The sequence below is a fragment of the Leopardus geoffroyi genome, chromosome B4 (genome assembly GCF_018350155.1).
Source record: "Leopardus geoffroyi isolate Oge1 chromosome B4, O.geoffroyi_Oge1_pat1.0, whole genome shotgun sequence".
Taxonomy (NCBI): Eukaryota; Metazoa; Chordata; class Mammalia; order Carnivora; family Felidae; genus Leopardus; species Leopardus geoffroyi.
This window is the reverse complement of record NC_059341.1, coordinates 52,686,397-52,707,153: the sequence shown is the minus strand read 5'-3', so window position 1 is coordinate 52,707,153 and position 20,757 is coordinate 52,686,397. Positions and strand designations below refer to the sequence as shown.

General features: G+C 40.3%; 1 long non-coding RNA gene across 1 annotated transcript; it reads right to left on the bottom strand.

Annotated features, from left to right (window-relative positions):
- Positions 1-11,246: 11,246 nt before the first annotated feature.
- On the bottom strand, positions 11,247-14,664 carry LOC123590090. The gene is made up of 2 exons (XR_006708601.1): positions 13,650-14,664; positions 11,247-12,813 (listed from the first exon to the last, which is right to left on the bottom strand). It is a non-coding gene; the product is annotated as an uncharacterized LOC123590090 (long non-coding RNA).
- Positions 14,665-20,757: the final 6,093 nt, after the last annotated feature.

The window sequence follows — 20,757 nt, the reverse complement described above, 5'->3', positions numbered from 1 at the left end:
AAAGACAACCAGTGTCGACATTTTGGGATCTTTTCTCTCAGCCAAAAAAAAGAAAAAAAGTCCTCCTTTCCCACTACACACACACACACACACACACACACACACACACACACACACACACACTTGTATTTTAAAGGAGGGGAGAAGAAAAACAGATACGAAGTGATTTTCTGACTTTCAATCTTTTGCAGACATTTGTGCTAATTCCCCAACAACTTTCACCAGATAGAACAATATGTTTTCTGAGCAGGCGGAGTTGGTCTTAGCTGCCCCCACTGCCAACAAAATTTCCAATCTCGGCTCTCAGTTTTGCAAAGACAGGCTTCCTACCGCTTCTGTCCTTTAGATGGCAGCATAATCTCTAACACTTCACGGCCTTTTCCCAAATCCCACAGTTCTCTCAATCCAAAGGAATTTTAAGGTTGAATTATCTGAGGGAGTGCTGAGGAGAAGAAGCTGAAAGGGGAGAGAAGGGTCACTGAGGATGAACGTATGGAAAATGGAGAAGCCAGAAGTCCGCAGAATCTCCTATTTCCAGCTACCACATCTCTGCCAAAGACAGCACACGTGTGGGTTGTCATCCACACAGCCTAGTCCATCACCTGCAAGATTCTGAACAAGAAAATGTGTCAGTTATTCATTCATTCCTTCATACACACTTACAGACTCCCTGCTGTGTGGCAGAAAAGTATTATGGTGGCCAGGACTGGATAGAAGCGCCGTCTCCTAGCAGGGTGGCTGACAGCAGACAGTGGGACAAGGGCAGACAAAACATCTTTCTATACCATGGATTCTGCCCTCACTGATCTTATATTCTAGTGTAGGAGATAGATGAGTAAAAAGTAAACAAGCATACAATATAAATTTGTAGTGATAAGGACTATGAGGAAAAATAAGACAGGGCAAAGGAGTTAGAAAGGGTATAGGGAGTGGCCACTTCACACAGTATCTTTGAGGAAGGTTTCTCTCAGGAGGTGATATTTGAGCAGAGTCCTGATGAAGCAAGCAAGGGAGTGAGTTACCCAGATACCTGGGGGAAAGGAAGGCTAAAGCCCTATCACACAGTCTTGGCTTGTTCGAGGAAAAGGTGAAAGAAGCCAGCGTGACTGGAATAGGGTAAGCAAACCAAGGAGTAAGCAGAGAGATGGGCCTTCCAGGATCTTACAGGCCATGGGAAAAGGTACCAGGATTTCTCATAAAGGTTAAGGAAGGCCATTTGGAGGGTTTTAAACAGAAGAGTAACATGGTCTAATTTCAGTTTTCAACCTAGATCACTCCAGCTGCCGTACAGAGTATATGCTGGGTTTGGGGTGAGGAGAAGCATAGTGGAAGCAGAGAGGTCAGTCAGGTGGCTGCTGCAAAGCCAGTGGAAGGATGGTGGTGGCCTGGAGTGCAGGAGGGATGGAGAGCAGAAGACTGGGGCGGGTGGTTGTTTGCTGGGAGGGTGAGGGAGAGCCCAATAGGTCTGTTTGGGGCAGCTGGATTTGAGTTCCTATTACAGATGTCAATAGGCAAATGGATACACAAATCTAAAGCTCAATGGAAAGGTCAGAACTGGAGGAAAGTGGAAAGTCCTGTATATTTATAATATTTATAAGCAATCGGCTGAATAAGATCACCTAGGAGCAAATGCAGATAAACACCCAGGGCCTAGGCCCTGGGCCACGCCAACACCGGAAGAAAACCACAGCAGCGAGGTGTTCCAAAAGTTAGTGTTTCAGTAAGAAGGAAGTGGTGAACTTTATCAAAACCTTCTGAGGGTTCAAGTAAATAAGCGTCAAGAACCGGCCGTCAGGTTGAGCAAGAGAAGAGTCACTGCTAATGCTAGCAAGGGCACCCTTGGCACAACGCGGGGAAAGGCTGATTAGAACAAAACAGAGAACACGGGGGAAGACACTGAGCACAGACGGCCTGCTGAGCATTGCTACAAAGAGAAGCAGAAAAATGAGGCAGAAACTAGAGGGAAATGGGATTCTAGGAAGAGCTCAAGGAGGACAGGTACTTCGGCACATTTAGGTGCTGACAGAAGTAACCCAGGAGGAAGAAGGAAACGGTGATATGGGAGAAAGGGGGAGAACAGCTGCAGGAGAAGCAAGTGAGCAGGCAAGCCACTGCACAAGTGAAGAAAAGGCCCTCAGAGAGAAGCAGGGACAGCCCCTCCAGAAAGAGACGAGACGCCCAGTAGACAGACCAGAGGCTGGGCCCCGCCTGGATGTGGTGTGGAGAGATGAGGCTCCCTTCAGACCGATTCCATTTTCTCAGTGAAACAAGGAGCAAACTCATCTGTCCAGAGGGAGGAGATGAGGGCCGTGTTGAAGGTTTGGTGCGAAAGGGGAAAGTGTAGAACGCTCCTCTTTGGAATGGGGACGGTGAATTCTTTAGGGGTAATACAACAGGATTTCTGGAAATTTCCACAGGCTTCCTTGAAGTTTGAAGTCACAATTGAAAAATGGTACCTGTCCGTACATGCTTGGATTTTTTTCTCCTCCAACCACTTCCTAGAGAGCACAATGGAGTGGGAAGTGCTCCTGGTTCTCCCCAGGCCTCTTATCACTTCTCTGGCTTCTTCACTGTGTCAACTTTCTCTCTTCTCCCCAGTAGCAAAAGGGCCAAAATGTAGTGTTTAATGGCTCTTTCTCTGCCACTCTCTTTATATCTCTGCACTTCCTTCTATACGATCTCATTCACTCCTTGACTCCAGCCACCTTCTCCCAAATCGAGAGCCCAGTGTCTACCTTGTGTCCAAACCTAAATGTTTGTCTTCTGTGCATCTCCATCTGGATCATCCTCTTCATATGATGTTCTGCCTGCTTCACTTACCGTCATTCATGCAATCTCCAAGGAAAGAGACCTTAGAATTACCTTCAATGCCTTGCTTAGTTTCCTTTGTTCCTCTGTATCTGAGAAGTTGCCAAGAATTTCTATTAACTCTACTCCCACACTGTTGTTCACATTTAACTTTAGAATGACTACCCTCATTTATGCTCTTGTTTCTCCTTAAATCTACCACTTCCAACAGTTAGCTTTTATTTTCTTTAAGAAGGGTCTGATATTAGTCTCTGCTCCAAAGCTTTAACTTGAGAGCCAAGAGTACCTCCGTGTCTCCTCTCCCCGGCCAATCACCTTGGAGGGCTCATGTCCCAAATGGCATAGCTACAAGGTAAAGAAAGATCGTCTGACCCATATCAGACTTCATGTGAGTGAGAAGTAAACACACTTTGTTATGCCTCTAGGATTTGGGATTCACCTAATGAAGCAGCTAATATGAATTCTCTCAATATTCTACCTTTGTTTACATGCTCAATTCCTTTTTTCTCTTCCCATCCATGATTTCTGGCTATTGACGTCTTCTCATCCTTAAAGGTAGTATTTCCCACACTTGGTAGGTAGGTTGCCTGCTCCATGATGAAACTGTACTTAAGTCAAGGAGCAGAGAAAAATGACAATGTGATGAGATTCCATAAAAGCACATATGGTGAATTTATCCTTGGACAGGGATGAATCCTTTCATCTTTAAGTACCTTCTTTCTTTCATAAAATAATGGTTACATTAGATGACAGAAGCCCCCCCCCCCCTCCATTATTTACCAAAATAAAGTCTGGCATCTGTATTTTGCTTCCAGTGGTGTTTTCTGGATGTTGTCACTTTATATTATTCCCAAGTCTGGCAACCATTGGTTTAAAGCATAACTCAACTGGCATGTTGGCCAGGAAGCCTTCCATTTTCTGCCCAGATCCAAAGTGACCTCTGATGTTGTTTATGTTGCATTGAGCCCTTGGCCTTTGAGTACATTTCTCTCTCCTCCTGGAGACAAAATTCCTTCAGGAAAATGGTCCTTTCTTATTATCCATACCAATAAGCTCAGAAAAAATATATTCTTATACAAATGAGAAAACCAAGATCTAGAGAAATTAAACTACTCATAAATTATAATCTCTAACATTTACTGAGCACTTACTATGTGCCAGACATTCTTCTAAGCATTTCAAATACTCGTTTTGCCCTTACAAAAAGCCTATAAGGTGGGCTACATCATCATATCCACTTTGCAAAAAGATTCTGCAAAGTGCCCAAGGTCACACAGGAAGGAAATAGTCACTCTAAAGTAAGAATCCTAGGGGCCTGGCTCCAGACCCCATAAAGTTAACACCACACTACAGGTGAAAAGGGACGTGACTTTTGAAAATACAAACAAGTGTCCTAGTTCTTGGCTGGCATTCTTTCTTAGAAGGCTATGATTGCAAAATCATCTCTTCTTCAACTTATTTTTCAAAGTATTTATAATCGCAAGTAAATTTATCAAGAGAGTCAATCCCTTTTACAACACCCAGTCATTATTTCAGTATAATTTTCTCAGAATTCCCATCCCACATTCTAATTGTCTATACACATCTGCTTAGCTGTAAGGTCGTGCTATTTCTGTGTGAATTTCTTGTCCACCTGTCCCCCAGAAAGAAAGAAAGTAAATTAAATTAAGTCATTGAACATTGTTCAGGCAACTGTGACAGAAACTCAATAAGGTAGGAAATGAGCCAATAACATCAAGCGTCCTTTCATTAAGATTTTCAATACCCATTTGGTCTGTCTTAAATAAAGCTGGCTTCATCTACCCCAGATTTTAAACGCAGTGGGTATGCCTATAGGTTGAACCCTTTGGATGGCAGGTATGCCATTTCATATGTTGAAAATCCAAAGAGAATTCTGGACTTCAAACACTAGGAAAATATCCATGGTACCAAAAAATCATGGACAGAGTGGCTGTCCTAAGAGGCCCATGTGATTTTATTTCAAGGGAGTTTCATATCTTATTTGGCTGAGAAACTGCTCTTAGAAATCGCAGAAAAATTTTACCATTGGATAGCCCTAATAGGACATTTTCCTAAATAATGATCACAATGCTAGTATCAAAAACATATTTTAGAAGAAAAGAATAAACAAATGTTTACAGAAGTCCAAATTTACCTAAATGCACACATCTTCTAAATGTCAATGTGGTAAATATCCCTATTCCCCCATATCAGTAACAATCCTAAGATGAAAGGCTCTTTTCAGAAAGTACCCCCTACACTCTGCCAGCAGACTTCTGCCAAAAAACCATACTCCAAGCTTTCCTTCCAAGGACTCCTTTTGTAGCACCAATGACTCACCTGAGGGATAACAGGAGATGCCTCAGATATCTCCTATTCTCCATCCAGGAGTACAACCCTGACCACTGAGCCCGTAACCTTAACAGTAAGGTAGGTCTCTCTTGAGAACTTTTACCTCTGTTCATTTATCAGCTGCCCCTGAATGCCAGAGACTCACATGGAAGTTGGAACCTAGTGTCTCCTCCCACAGGACACATCACTTCTCCTCTGAAAAACTCCCCTTGCCCCTAACTACATACGATCCAAACTATTCATAATGTGCAGAGTGGATAAAACAACTCATCACAACCCAAGCAGACTTTCTGCCTCTCAATGAGATTGTTGAACATCTCATAAGAAATATGTTCTTATACTGCCTAGGGAGTTAGGGCAGGCCATCACATATTTTTACAGAAAGAAAATATATTCCCATTACGTGATATTCCATTAATACATATAAGTGTTGTTAATTTTTAAGAAGTCTTTTTATTTTGTTTAAAGTCACAACCTACGTTGACACTAACATAGCATGTAAATAAATAAAGCAACAATTTCTGGAAATTTACGGAGAAACTCCTAGAAATACACACATACAGTATTCCACACACACAGTAAATATAACTATTTACTAAAAATAGATAAATCATCATTTTTCAAGTCATCAGAAAATATTTTAAAAATTCAACTATATAGTTTGAGATTTTTCATATGCTCATGAGATACTTCTGTAATTTAAAAAGTACCATATATATATATATATATGTGTGTATATATATATATATATATATATATATATATGTATTTATTGTACAGTAATTCTGGCCTCAATTCCTAAGACCATGAGATCATGATCTGAGCTGAAATCAAGAGTCAGCTTAATTGACCGAGCCACCCAGGCACCCCCAGGTGACAATGTTTTTAATTATAACTTCAGAAGAGGGTCTTTCTGTGTGCTTTTGAGGTTAGCGCCTACATTTCTAATGTAAACTTTTTAATACCAATATTAGTTACTATTTGCATACAAGTATCACTATGCCTAGCCATAGACCTTGCCAGAGTTTAATTATTTCTGCTAAATTAGTTTGGTTTCCACAGAAATCTCAAACAGCTGACCCTTTAGAAAAGCTTGTGGGAGACACATTATTGCAGACCTTCAGGTGCATCCAGGGGGAGGCTAAAATATAAAAATCAGACCCTGTGGTAAGTTCTATTACAAACTTACAAGCTCTTTAAAGTGTATGTTTAAAAGACAATGAATCCCCCTGAGTAACTTCATACTAACTCAAACCATTTCTCCCAAATGACATTTAAGATAAAAAAAAAAAAAAAAAAAATGCATACTTGCCTCTAACTTACTCTAATTTCCCTAAAGCATGTTCTTCTAAGAGCCAAGAAACTCATTTAGGTTGTTAATTAAATCTGTCCCCCAAAGATGAAAGAAAGAACATGAAGTTACAATTCTAAATATACTCCTGACGTAATTGCCTAACACCTGCACTATTTTAACATTTGTGAAAGACATATCTACATAGAATCAACTAAAAATACAAAAGACTACCGTATTCTTACTCTGAACAAGCCTCCAGAATTAAACCTAAGACCCTTAGAGGAAACAGGACACACCAAAAAAAGGGAAGAAAACTATATGATTTAAGAGTCAAATAAAATTATTCCATAGGACTTAAAAATTCAGACATATTCAAGAGGCTAAGAGATTATTTCCTATAAAGGGAAACATATGTTACATACAAATCTTTTCATTAAACCCCAAAGTCTCATCTATTTTCTGGTTATATATATTCTACATAGGGAAAGAAAGCTTAAAGCCAATGAACTTGAAATTCAGTGTATGTGCATATAGACACCATGCATAATTTCCTGGGTGTATAACTTTTAAGCCGCCTGGAAAATGCCTTTTGTGAGTCTTGCTCTGTTTTACTTTTTTTAGTGTTAAGTGATACTGAGTTTCAGAGCAACAGTTTCGTGCCTGGGTTTATACTCTAACAGGATTTCTTATTTTCTGTGGCCACACACGGTTAGAGGAAATTAAATTTGGCCCTAAGAGTCCACACATGAAGCACTAGGTGCTCTATTTGCCTCTCAAATAAACTGTACCACCAAAACTTTAATCATCTCTCGATTCCTCTGTCTCGGGAGACTGGGTCCCTTAATACATTATGTATGTGGTAGAGGGAAAAGGCTCACAGGATTTGAAATCAAGCAGGTCCACCATTTAGCAATAGCTCCATGATTTAAGACTCCTAATGATATCAAATGATACCTCGTCTGCATTAAAGGGGAGTAAAGATTTCTTCCCTGTTTACCCTACAGGTCTGTTACAGAAGAAGATATGAGAAAATGAATGTTCAACACTCAAGGAGCACAGGACCTCTGTTAGGCACTGGGGAAGCAGTGATGAGTAAGACATGACCCTACCTTCTAAGTTTGTAAAGAGATTCCCAAACTACAAAGAGCATTACACATGAAAGGCATCATCATGGACCATTTGCCTCCAGGACACGGGAAATGCCCCTGCCTTCACAACAATCCGAATTTGACTCACACTTTGGATCACTTGCTCTGAAAGGCTTTTCTCCAGAACTCCCGGGGCTCACTGCCTCATCCCCACCCTACCAGTCTCCTCATCCCCACCCCATCAGGTCTCCACTTGGACAAGCCCCTTCTCAGCAAAGCCATCCCTGACACTCAATTATTTTGTTAATTTTGAATTTAATAATTTTATATAAGTTCTTGACATAAGCTTAATAATTTATTCATTTTTTAATTTTTTTTTAGTGTTTATTTATTTGAGAGAGAGAGAGAGAACAAGAGCAGGGGAGGAGCAGAGAGAGGGAGACACAGAATCTGAAGCAGGCTCCAGGCTCCAAGCTGTCAGCACACAGCCTGATGCGGGGCTTGAACTTGATGCGGACCGTGAGATCATGACCTGAGCCAAAGTTGGACGCTTAACCAACTAAGCCACCCAGGCGCCCCACAAGCTTAATAATTTATTTTAAATTTTTTTTTCAACGTTTATTTATTTTTGGGACAGAGAGAGACAGAGCACGAACGGGGGAGGGGCAAAGACAGAGGGAGACACTGAATCGGAAACAGGCTCCAGGCTCTGAGCCATCAGCCCAGAGCCTGACGTGGGGCTCGAACTCATGGACCGCAAGATCGTGACCTGGCTGAAGTCGGACGCTTAACCAACTGCGCCACCCAGGCGCCCCCCAAGCTTAATAATTTAAATAATTACTTTGTTAATTATTTTTGTATCTGTAGGTTTAGGGTTTTGGGCCTATGTTTTCAATGAGATTATTTTTTTTTAATGTTTATTTATTCTTTGAGAGAAAAACCGAACATGAGCAAGAGAGGGAAGGGCGGGGGGGCAGGGGCAGGGGGTGGGGAGAGAATCCCAAGCAGACTCCGAGCTGTCAGCACAGAGCCCGACATGGGGCTCAAACCCATAAACCTCGAGATCATGACCGGAACTAAAGTGGGAGGCTTAACAGACTGAGCCACCCAGACGCCCCACAGGTCTATGTTTTCACAATGGACTCCTATTGTTTGAATTTAGTACATGTGTAAGATGTTGTAATTTTTATTTTTTTAACTTTTTATTGTGGATATTTTCAAATGAATATAGAGAGAAAAGGTTAATGAACGCCTACATACTTGTCACCCTGCTTCAACACTCAATACCTATCTTCCTTGTTCCACCGAGATCTTCCTGATGCCCCATGCCCAATTCTGGATTATTTTAAAGCAAATCTCAAGTATTTTTTTCCATCATACCTCAGTGTACTTCATCATAATATGTCTGTATACATGTCCAAATGATAAAGGCTCTTTTTTTTTTTTCAACAAAATCTCAATTACATCATCACACCTAAACCTGACATTTTATTTAAAATTACAAATCCACCAGGGGTGCCTCGGTGGCTCAGTCAGTTAAGCATCCAACTCTTGGTTTTGGCCCAGGTCATGATCTCATGGTGTGAGAAGTCATGAGATAGAGCCCTGCGTCAGGCTCTGTGCTGACAGTGTAGAGCCTACTTGGGCTCCTCTCTCTCCCTCTCTCTCTGACCCCTTCCCTGCTCACACTCTCTCTCAAATAAACATTAAAAAATAAATAAAATAAAACAAAATGTCCCCCAGCACTTTCTGTTTCCCTATTTATTCTCTATTACTTTCATTGCTATCTGACTTACTATATATTTCACCTATTTATTCATTGCCTATCTCATCCACTAGAACGTAAGCACCCTGAAAGCAGGTATTTTTGTCCATTTTGTTCCCTACTATATTCCTAGTATCTAGAATTGTCCTAAACATCAAAGGCACTGAATCATTTGTTTCTGAGTAAAAGAATCCATTGAAGTCATAAGAACAGACTGGATTCATATGATGAGCTTAGGGCAAAACCCTATCCTGGCCTTAAATGTCAGCTTAGCTTTTGATTAGAGCAAGATGGCAGACTATTCAAATTTTTTCTTTCCAAGAAAACTTGAAGTCCTGTATTCCTATATAATTGCTCAAGGGTGTACTCAAGTGACAAGACGGAATTTGTTAAAGGAAACAAAAAGGGACCTAAAAATTATTACCACCTTGACAGAAAGCAATTTTACTTCTGTCCCAAAGTTCTTAGTCCTGGAAAACACTGAGGAGCAGAACCTTGTTTCTGCAACCTGAATCTGTATTTCCTATTTATTAATAGCCTGGGAACAGGCAGGCACACACTTACAGTGAAGTCTCCAGGTTCTATTCTGAATTAACATAATAATAATAGCTAACATCTGTAGACCACTTATTATGCACTAGGTACCTTCTAAGTGTTTTACCCACATTAATTCATTTTATCATCATAATGACTCTACAATGTAAGTACAATTATTACCCCATTTATAGATGAGGTTGAACGAGACATGCAGTAAGAACTCTACAGAGCAGAGCAGAACACGGTCAACATCCCCCAGCTGGGAAGTGCGAGCTCAGAACCTCAGCCCAGGAGGTCGTGGTGCAGAGCCTGCACTCTGAACCCCTGTGCTATCCCAAAATATCACACATCAGTGCCTGTCATGCTGCATTCTCCACGAGGAATCCAGTAGTGCAGCAGCTAGGAGCAAAATCATAAGAATCAATCTGACATGGATTAGTATCTGAGCTCTGGTTATACGACGCTTAGTAAATTAACCTGAGATTCAGTTTCTTCATTTCTAAAATAGGAATTGTAACAAAACATGCCTCACATAATTAATGAAACGGTTAAATGACAGACTCTATGTAAAGTATTCGGTACAATTTCGGGCATTTTGTCGATGTCAATGCTGCAGAGTGATTAAGAGCAATCTGTGGAGTCAGACTGCCTGGGTTGGAATCCCAGGAATGCCATTCACTCTGCAACCTAGGGTAAGTTATTTAACCCTCTCTGTACCTCTATTTCCTCATCTATAAAATGAGGAAAATGCTAGTACCTATCTCACAGAGTTATGACAGTTAAGAGCATTATTCTGTAAAATGGGCTTCCTACAGCACCTAACATATTATACATTCTCCGTAAATGTTCACTATTGTTTAATTGTAGCTATCTGTTATTCCTCCCTCTTCCCAAAGTATCTCCAAGCCAGCTTTCCATATCCCAACCCCCCAGATGTTTATTATACACTTAGCAGAAAAATAAAAGTAACATTTCCGCAGAGATTCCTCAAAATAACAATTGTAAAACTTCAAAGAAAGGTACCAGCTGATCATGTCCAAAATTTACAAATGCAAAATCTCAGACCTGGTTTCCCGCAAGGAAGAGAGCCAGCATTAAACATGTGTCAGGCCTCTAGAGAGAGTGAAGCTATCCCATCACAGAAAGCCCTTACCCTCTAATGGGGTCAAACCGGCATCTAGAGAGTGGGGGAGGGTGGAGAATAACAGAAGAACCTGACCTTGCTTCCCCTTCAGACACCACTGGCTCTCTCCCACTTGCTTCAGACGAGGCTATAGTGAAGAAAGGAGCTCATAGGAGACCCTGGCTATAGGGTGGATGAAGAAGAGTTGTACTGAATGAAGACTGATGGGGTATTTTACCCCACTAAATAAATTACACAGGCTCAGTGGGAGACAAAAAATAAATTGTGATTTGTTGACATCTTACATATATTGCTCATGCAACATACAAGCTATTTTCAGGTAGCAGTTGCCTCCTATGTCTCAACCCCCTCCTGCTTCCAGTTTAGGAACGCCCTAGTGACAACCAACCTATCTCCACACACTCAACCTCCCATCTCCAACTAACCCCAGTGGATCTTAGACTCACTTAGGCCCCATCCACCATAAAGCTCTAGCCACTTGGGGTGCCTGGCTTGCTCAATTAAGTGTGTGACTTTGGCTCAGGTCATGATCTCACGGTTCGTGAGTTCGAGTCCCCATCCCCCCTACCCCGCCCCCAAACTTGGGCTCTGTGCTAACAGCTCAGAGCCTGGAGCCTGCTTCGGATTCTGTGTCTCCATCTCTCTCTGCCCCTCCCCTGCTCGCTCGCTCCCTCTCTCTCCCTCTCTCTCTCAAAAATAAACACTAAAAAAATTTTTTTAAAGAAGCTCTAGCCGGGGCGCCTGGGTGGCGCAGTCGGTTAGGCGTCCGACTTCAGCCAGGTCACGATCTCGCGGTCCGGGAGTTCGAGCCCCGCGTCGGGCTCTGGGCTGATGGCTCAGAGCCTGGAGCCTGTTTCCGATTCTGTGTCTCCCTCTCTCTCTGCCCCTCCCCCGTTCATGCTCTGTCTCTCTCTGTCCCAAAAATAAATAAACGTTGAAAAAAAAAAATTTAAAAAAAAAAAAAAAGAAGCTCTAGCCATCCAAACCTCCCTACTGGTCCAGCACAGGTCATGTGCACACAATCCACTGTCTTTTGTGTACATCCATCCCTCTGCTTGTGATGTCCCTCCCCCTCTTCTGCACGTGGTGAACAACAGCAATGGCATCCACCCTACTAGACACTTTCCCAATCTTCTTTAGATACATTCACCCCTGCCTGCCAGGGACACACTGTATGTGCCCCCATTATATACTTTTTATACTGGACTGGACTGAAGGATCCAGCATGACAGGATCATCTTCATCTAGGTAGGCTCATTAACTGGCACTGAAGAGACTCAGTCTGTGTTTACTGAACTCAAACAAGGCATTTTGTTTTACTCATAAAGCTTATACGGTTCTTCTCAGAATCTTGCCAGTCAATCCTCTACCTTTAAATTTTCAAAGGATATAGATCAAATATTTCCAAGTACAATATCCTGACAATTGATTTCTAGATGAAACACAAAATCTCCTAAAAATGAAGGTCTTTGTGCAAGAGACAGGTAACAGTGAAGAGTTCCAGTTCAGAAGACTATACAATCCATCTGTTTTCTCATGGCTGGGGAGGAGCACTACCAATGAGGAGCACCTGCCAGCAAGAGTCTGACACGACGCTCCTGTCCATTTGGAAGGCAGCACATGCCTCTCCTTCCTCTCAGAGCTTTGTCCAGATGCAACAAAGCAGATTGCTTTAGATTCAGAAAATTTTCTCTGGCTTGTGCTGGGACTCGCTGCACAGACTTCCCTTTCATCTACCTTCAGAGCATTTTCTTGTCGGCCTTAAAAATCCCTGGAGATACTTCATAAGACTCAACAGACACAGGCAAGGTCGGCACATTCCAACCTGATTGAAGGAAGAGAACAGATGATATGCACATTTTTCAAGGCCACATGTACCTTTTCTCTGCTTAAGGGGCTACCAACAAGGAAAAGTTGCGGCTTTACTAAAAGTGGAGGCTTCCATACATCCTACTAATAGTCAACTGATTAACTCCTACTTTGAATGGAACTCAAGACGCTGCTAGCTGCATGCTATTTACACTGATTTTGTCATTGTAGGCAAAAATCATATTCCACTAAGGACGGTTGTATTGGAGAAACAAATATCATTTCAAGTGAATATTCAATATAACTAAGCAATGTCTATATCCTTAGCATGACTTACAACATTTTTACATTTTCATTCTGGTTCTATTAATTTCATAGGAGGGAAATTCCCTCTGGTGCTGAGAGTTAAGCAACTAAATTCACTCCTTTCCCATGTCTACTATCTTATTATGCCAGTGGTATCTGATCGGGCATTGACTGCACTATAGACAGAAACTTGGGGTTGAGAGGTGACAGGAAGCCAGAAGGTGGAGGAAGGGGATTGCACAGGTACAGATATTGTTGGTTGGTTGTTTCGTGGTAAAGACTCAGTGAATCATTTCTGAATCTATGTTCTACCTGCAGATTGAACAAGATGATGGTGAGTGATGTTAATTATTACAGAATACTAAAGCCCAGGATTTTTATTATTGTCAGATACATCAAAATACTGCCTGAATAACTATAAACATAAGCTAGAAGAAAATTAATACTACGTCATTTGCTGACCCACATACCACCCCGAAGGCCCTATGCTAGGGCTTTGGACACTGACAGTCATTTCTGAGCCCCTGATTAAGTAGGCAAACTTACCAGAAGTTGCAACATGACTGAATAACATGGCCCCTTCTTCTAGTTATCAAAAACAGCAGCACTACAGTCTCCTGGTTTAATCCAGTATTCAGAGATGTTCATTTTTTCTCTGCACTTCCCATGACTCCACAGGGTTGCAGGAAGAAGGGAGAAAATAGACTTCTGTGTTGACAAAGTTACCTGGTTTTCTACTCTAGTGAGAACACAGTTTCCACAGAGCACCCTCATGCTGGTAAAAAGGAATAAGTATGAGGGTGTTATCCAGATGGTCCATTTGAGAACAAGCAGTGACACATCACTATTTAAGGCATGCTTGTGACTCATCACACAAAGCCCTCCGTCCTTCTCCCTCCAAAAAAGTTCACCACAAATGCCCTAACTACATCTCCCATGAAAGCTCTGGCACCCAGAAGTACAAAAAGTAAACTAACCTAGGACTCCGATTTCCTTTTTTCCCCAAAGGTACAAAGTATATCGTGAGAGTTATGAGTTCAGTAGAATGGGGGTGCACATCAGCTTTGCTTCACCTCTAGAGAAAATTCTCGGCAAGGTGATTTCTATTACAAATTCCAGGGAGTAACTAACTTCTTAAGGAGTTTTTCTGGACCTTACAATGTAACTGCCATTTCTCTTGCTCCCAGCTACTTTCTCCCTTACTCTTAATAATCTCTCATTACCCCTGCATAACTGTGGCCACTTCAGTACATGCTACAAACTCACCATAGCACCAAATAACACATAAACTAATCCCCATCTTCAGAGCAAAGCACCCTTCTCCCTTCGCTTAGGGAATCCCCTTCCAGAGCAGATGCCTTCCATGATGGCTGGCATAGGCAAGGACAATTGCCTTATAAGATGTTTTCAATGTTAATTAATGCGATTTTAATCATCTGTCTTAACAGATCACTAGGCATTGATCTGTATAATTTAGAATTTTATTTACTATAAGGCTTTCTGGGAGAGTGAGCACATTTTATGCAATGACTGAATAGAATTCCAATCCATTAGCTTTAGACTAAATCCAGTTGGGAAGCCAGGTGAGAAAACACACAGGCAGAGACTTTGGAAATAACTTTTCAGCAAGAAGGCCTATTTCTTCTCCCTTCACCTCCCAGTAGTTAAATATGGAGAACAGAAGTGGCAAGCAGGCAGGCAGGCAGAAAGAAAGGAAGGAAGGGAAGGAGGAAAGAGAGAGGGAGGGAGGAAAGAGAGAGGAAGGGGGAAAGAAGGGGTATAAACACACACACACACAAAAAAAAAACAGAGAAATACGGAAAAGGAAAGAGAGGAGCTCTATACTATTGAAGGAGAGGGAAGAACTCCATGGTCGTAGAACACCTCTTGGATACTGAAGGCTTGGTTGGCAGGAGTAGATGGTAAGAAGACTCCTTATGGAACATAAGAAATGGTCTCTGGAGCTACCCACCTTGGCATGACTTGCTCAACTGTGTGAATCTGTGATGTGGGTAACAAATGCTAGTGAGATGCTCTGACTCTCTGAATCAGCTGCCATTGCCTCAGCTCCAGGTAAGGTAAGGACACCTGGTTGCCACTGCTGCACTGTGAGAGTCCCTTTTGACAGGTGCATACTATTTACTGCTCCAGTTAATGGTTCTCTAGGCAGTTTCTCAGCATCCTAATTATTCTTCCACGTCTGGACATTTCTAACAAAAGCCCTTCCCCTTAACCTTCATTTTAAATGTTTGCAAATGTCCGATTATATTACTTATACACATTCTATTTCTAGAAATATCTTCCTGCTTCATAATCTTAATACACAGTGGTCAATATTACGAGGTCCCTTCAAAACAAAGATAAGGTCATTATATGGTTTAGTGAATAGGAGAGAGAAGACTGCAAAAAGTACCCTTCTTCATTATATTACAAAAAAAGTCCCCTATATTGAAGATCTTGCAATAAATACTTTTATGTTCTTAAAGGTAGACACATTACGTTTCTCCTTGAGAAACTGAATTTCTTTTATCTAATAGACACTGTGGTGTATGATCAAGTTTCCTTCTTTGCATTTTGATTTGATAAAAAGCATAAAGACTCAAGAGAATAAGACAAGTCGCAGATGGGGAGAAAATATTTGCAAAAGACATACCTGATAAAAGACTGTTATCCAAAATATACAAAGAACTCTTTAATTCAGGTGAGCACGAGCCCCACCATGGATGAGCCCCACTTCTCTCTCTCTCTCTCTCTCTCTCTCTCTCTCTCTCTCTCTCTTTGTCTGCCCCTCCTGAGTTTCTCTCTCTCTCTGCCCCTCACTCACTTGTGCCCTCTCAAAAAACAAAAAAAAAAAAAAAAAAAAGAACTCTTTAAACTCAACAATAAGTAAATGAACAACTGAATTTAAAACTGGGCAGAAGACCTGAACCGACAACTCACCAAAGAAGATATACAAATGGCAAATAAGCATGTCAAAAATATTCAAAATCACGTATCACTAGGAAATTGAAAATTAAAACAAGACCCTACCACACAACAATTAGAATGGTTAACATCTGAAATACTGACAACACCAAACGCTGATAAGGAGGCGGACAGAGCGTCAAGAATTCTCATTCATTGCTGGTGGGAATACAGAATCATACAGCTACTTTGAGTCAGTTTGGCAGTTTCCTACAAAAGTAAATATACACTCACCATATGACCTAGCAATCATGTTCCTATCATGTTCCTTGATATTTGCTCAGAGGAGCTGAAAACTTATGCCTACCCAAACTTGTACCCTGATGTTTATAACAGCTTAATTCAGAACTGCCAAAACTTGGAAGCAACCAAGATGTTCTTCAGCAGGTGGATGATAAACAAACGTGGTACATCCAGACGATTGTATGTTTTTGAGCAAAAACAAAACAAAAACAAAAACAAAAAACAAAAAACCAAGTTAACAAGCAATGAAAAGACATGGAGGAACCTTAAGTGCCTCTGTCACTAAGGGAAAGAAGCCAATCTGAAAAGCCACATACTGTACGATGACATTCTGAAAAAGGCAAAATTGTGAACATAATAAAAAGATCAATGGTTGCCAGAGATTAGGGGAGAAGGGACGGTCAATAAAATTAAAATCATTTAAACTAATTTATTTATTTATTGAAATAAATTTATTTTAGTTTGGTCAACAGACATTCTCTTTATCATGAGAAGACCAAATGACAAGTAAAACATATCAGAAATCCTAAATTATACAGCGAATAAAGCCCTTCCCTAGCTTTCTAAGTGTTCTAATCATATTGACCTAGCTCATCTTACCATATCCTGTGTAGTGACCACCTCTCCTGAATGTGGGACCATGAGGTGATGTGATAATCACATCCTCCTACCTCAACTTTCTGAAACAAGTGAAGATTTCACTTCCTCCTTGACTGACTGTACTGTTCATTCACTGACCCAGGTTGTTGAGGAAGTGCCCTCCATGACGGTCCATTCTGCCCATTACCCTGGGACCACACATTCCACAAGGCTCTGGCCACAAACATGCCCACTGCCTGTTTACTCTGACCTGTGCTACACTGGGTTTTTATATAATTCTGATATAATTTCAAACTTACAAAAAGTTGCAAGAAATTCTCCATGACTTTCAATCACATTCCATAATTACTATCATTTGCTTCTTCATCTCTCTCTGTATATGTGTGTATGTGTGCATTTCATGTATCATTTGAGAATAAGCTGAGAAATCATGCCCCTTTACTCCTAAATATTTCACAGTACTATTTCCTGGTAACAAAAATTTTGTCTTTCATAACTTCAGTACAATTATCAAAATCAGGATTTTAACACTGACTCAACATTAGTACACTGTACATATTTGAGAGACAGAGAACATGCACCTGGTCCAGAGGCCATGATCACAAATTGCTATTAGCTGTTATGACTCTTTAGTATTCTTTAATCTGGAACAGTTCTATAATCCCTCTTTGTCCTTCCTGACCTTCATATTTTTGAAGAATATAAGCCAAATATTACGTAGAATGTGTCTCAATTAGACTTTGTCTGATGCTGGGTAATCATGATGTTTCTTCATAATTGGATTTGGGGTATGAATTTTTAAAGAAATACAACAGAATTGATGTTGGTTCTCCTCAGGGCATCACATCAGGAGACACAGGATACTATTTGTCCAATATTGGTAAGGTTAACTCTTTGATCCCATGTTTCTCCACCATAAGATTATCACTTTGCCCTTTGTAATTAGAAATTTTTAAAAACATACTTTGAGGGGCACCTGGGTGGCTCAGTCGGTGAAGTATCTAACTCGTGATTTCAGCTCAGGTCATGGTCTCACCGTTCATGAGTTTGAGCCCTGTGTCGAGCTCTGCACAGACAGCATGGAGCCTGCTTGGGATTCTCTCTCTCCCTCTCTCTCTGCCCCTCCTCCATGCTTGCTCTTTTTCTCTCTCTCAAAAAATATTTTTTAAAAAATAAAAAGAAAACCATATTTAAGACTACGTAAATAACCAATGCCTCATCAAACTTCCATCATTAGTTTTAGCATGCATTGATGATTTTTGCCTTACCTAATTATTACAATGATGGTTACCATCCGCCTTCATTTATTAGTTGGAAAACTATTATAAGGAAAACTTTTTCCTTCTTACCCATTTATTTATATCAATATCACTCACAGAATTTTATCTTATTTAATGAATTATACCTGTTATTATCAGTATTTATTTTAATGCTAAGATTGTCCCCAGTTTGACTAATAGGAGTCATTCAAGCTGGACTCCATTTCTTTCTGACATGTTTCCACCATTGTTTTAGCATTTCCTTACTTACAGGCACAGGATATTCTAAGCATGAACAACCCAGAAGAACTGGATAAATTCTAAGGAATATAAAACCTACTGAGACTGAATCATAAAGAAATAGAAAATCCGAACAGAACAACTGTTAGTAAAGAGATTCAATCAGTAATCAAAAACCTCCCCAAAAACAAAAGTCCAGGACCAGATGGCTTCACTGGTAAATTCTATCAAACACTTAAAAGAATTAATACCAATTCTTCTCAAACTCTCACAAAAAACAGAGGAAGAGGGAACACTTCCAAACTCATTTTATGAAGCCAGAATTACCCTAAAAGCAAAATCAGGCAAAAACACAAGATAATTACAGGACAATATCCATGATGAACATAGATGCAAAAATCCTCAACAACATATTAGCAAACCAAATTCAACAATACATTAAAAGAATCATACACCAGCATCAAGTGGGATTTATTCCAGGGATGCAAAGATAGTATCTGCAAATCAATCAATATGATACAACACACTAACAAAATGAAATATAAAAATCATATGATCATCTCAAAATACACAGAAGAAGCATTTGAGAAAATTCAATATCATTTATGATAAAAACTCTCAACAAAGTAGGTACAGAGAGAATGCATCTCATGATAATAAAGACCATACATGACAAGCCCACAGCTAACAACATACTCAATGGCTACAAGCTGAAACTTTTCCCTCTAAGATCAGGAACAAGACAAGAATATCTATTCTCATCACTTTTATTCAAAAAGTATTAGAAATCATAGCAAGAGCGATTACTCAAGAAAACAAAAGACATCGAAATCAGAAAAGGTATAAAACTCATTATTTGCAGAAAACCCTAAAGACTCCACCAAAAAGCTGTTAGAACTAATAAATCCAGTAAAGTTGCAAGATATAAAATCAGTATGTGAAAATCTTTTGCTTTCTATACACTAACAATGAACTATCAAAAAGAAAAATTAAGAAAACAATCCTGGGGTACCTGGGTGGGTCAGTCGGTTGAGCGTCCGACTGCGGCTCAGGTCATGATCTTGCAGTCCAGGAGTTCTAGCCCCGTGTCGGGCTCTGTGCTGCTTTGGATTCTGTGTCCCCCCCACCCCGCCCCCACCTCTCTGTCCCTCCCCCCACTCATGCTCTGTTTGCTCTGTCTCTCAAAAATAAATAAATGTTTAAAAAAAAATTTTTAAAGAAGAAAGAAAACAATCCTATTTACAATCACATCAAAAAAGTAAAATATCTGGGGTGCCTGGGTGGCTCAGTCAGTTAAGTGCCCAACTTAACCTCAGGTCACAATCTCATGGTATGTGGGTTTGAGCCCTGCATCAGGCTCTGCACTGACAGCTCGGGGCCTGGAGCCCTCTTCAGATTCTGTGTCTCCCTCTCTCTCTCTCTCTACCCCTCCCCAACTTGTGTACACTCTCTGCCTCTCTCTCTCTCAAAAATAAATGGGTAAACATTTTTTAAAAAAAAAGAAGAAAAGAATAAAATACCTAAGATAAATTTAACCAAGAAGGTGAAAAACCTGTATGCTGAAAGCTCTAAAACTTTGATGAAAAAAACTGAAGACACAAATAAGTAGATATTCCATATTTATGGAATTAGTATTGTACTATTAATATTAGTTAATTAGTATTGCACCAATTAGTTCAATTAGTATGGACACACTATTCAAAGAAATCTACAGATTCAATGCAATCCCTATCAAAATTCTAATGGCATTTTGCACAGAAATAGAACAAACAATCCTAAAATTTGTATAGAACCACAAAAGGCCCCAATAGTCAAAGCAATCTTGAGAAAGAAGAACAAAGCTAGAGGCATCACACTTCCTGATTTCAAACTATATTACAAAGCTATAGAATTCAAACTTCTATGGTACTGGTATAAAAACAGACACATCGATTAAAAGAACAAAACAGCCCAGGAATAAACTCACATATATATGGTCAATTAATTTATGTCAAAAGAGCCAAGAATATACAATGAGGAAAAGACAGTCTAACCAATAAATGGTGCTCAAAAAACTGGACAACCACATGCAAAAGAATGCAACTGGACCACCACCTTATACCCTACACAAAAATTAACTCAAACAGATTAAAGACTTAAACATAAGACTGGAATTCCATATAACTCCTAGAAGAAAACATAGTAAGCTCCTTGACGTCAATCAATGATTTTTTTGGGAACTGACACTAAATGCAAAGGCTACAGAAGCAAAAATAAATAAGTGAGATGACATCCAACTAAAAAGCTTCTGTACAACAAAGGAAACCATCAAAAAATGAAACGGCAACCTACCAAATGGCAGAAATTAT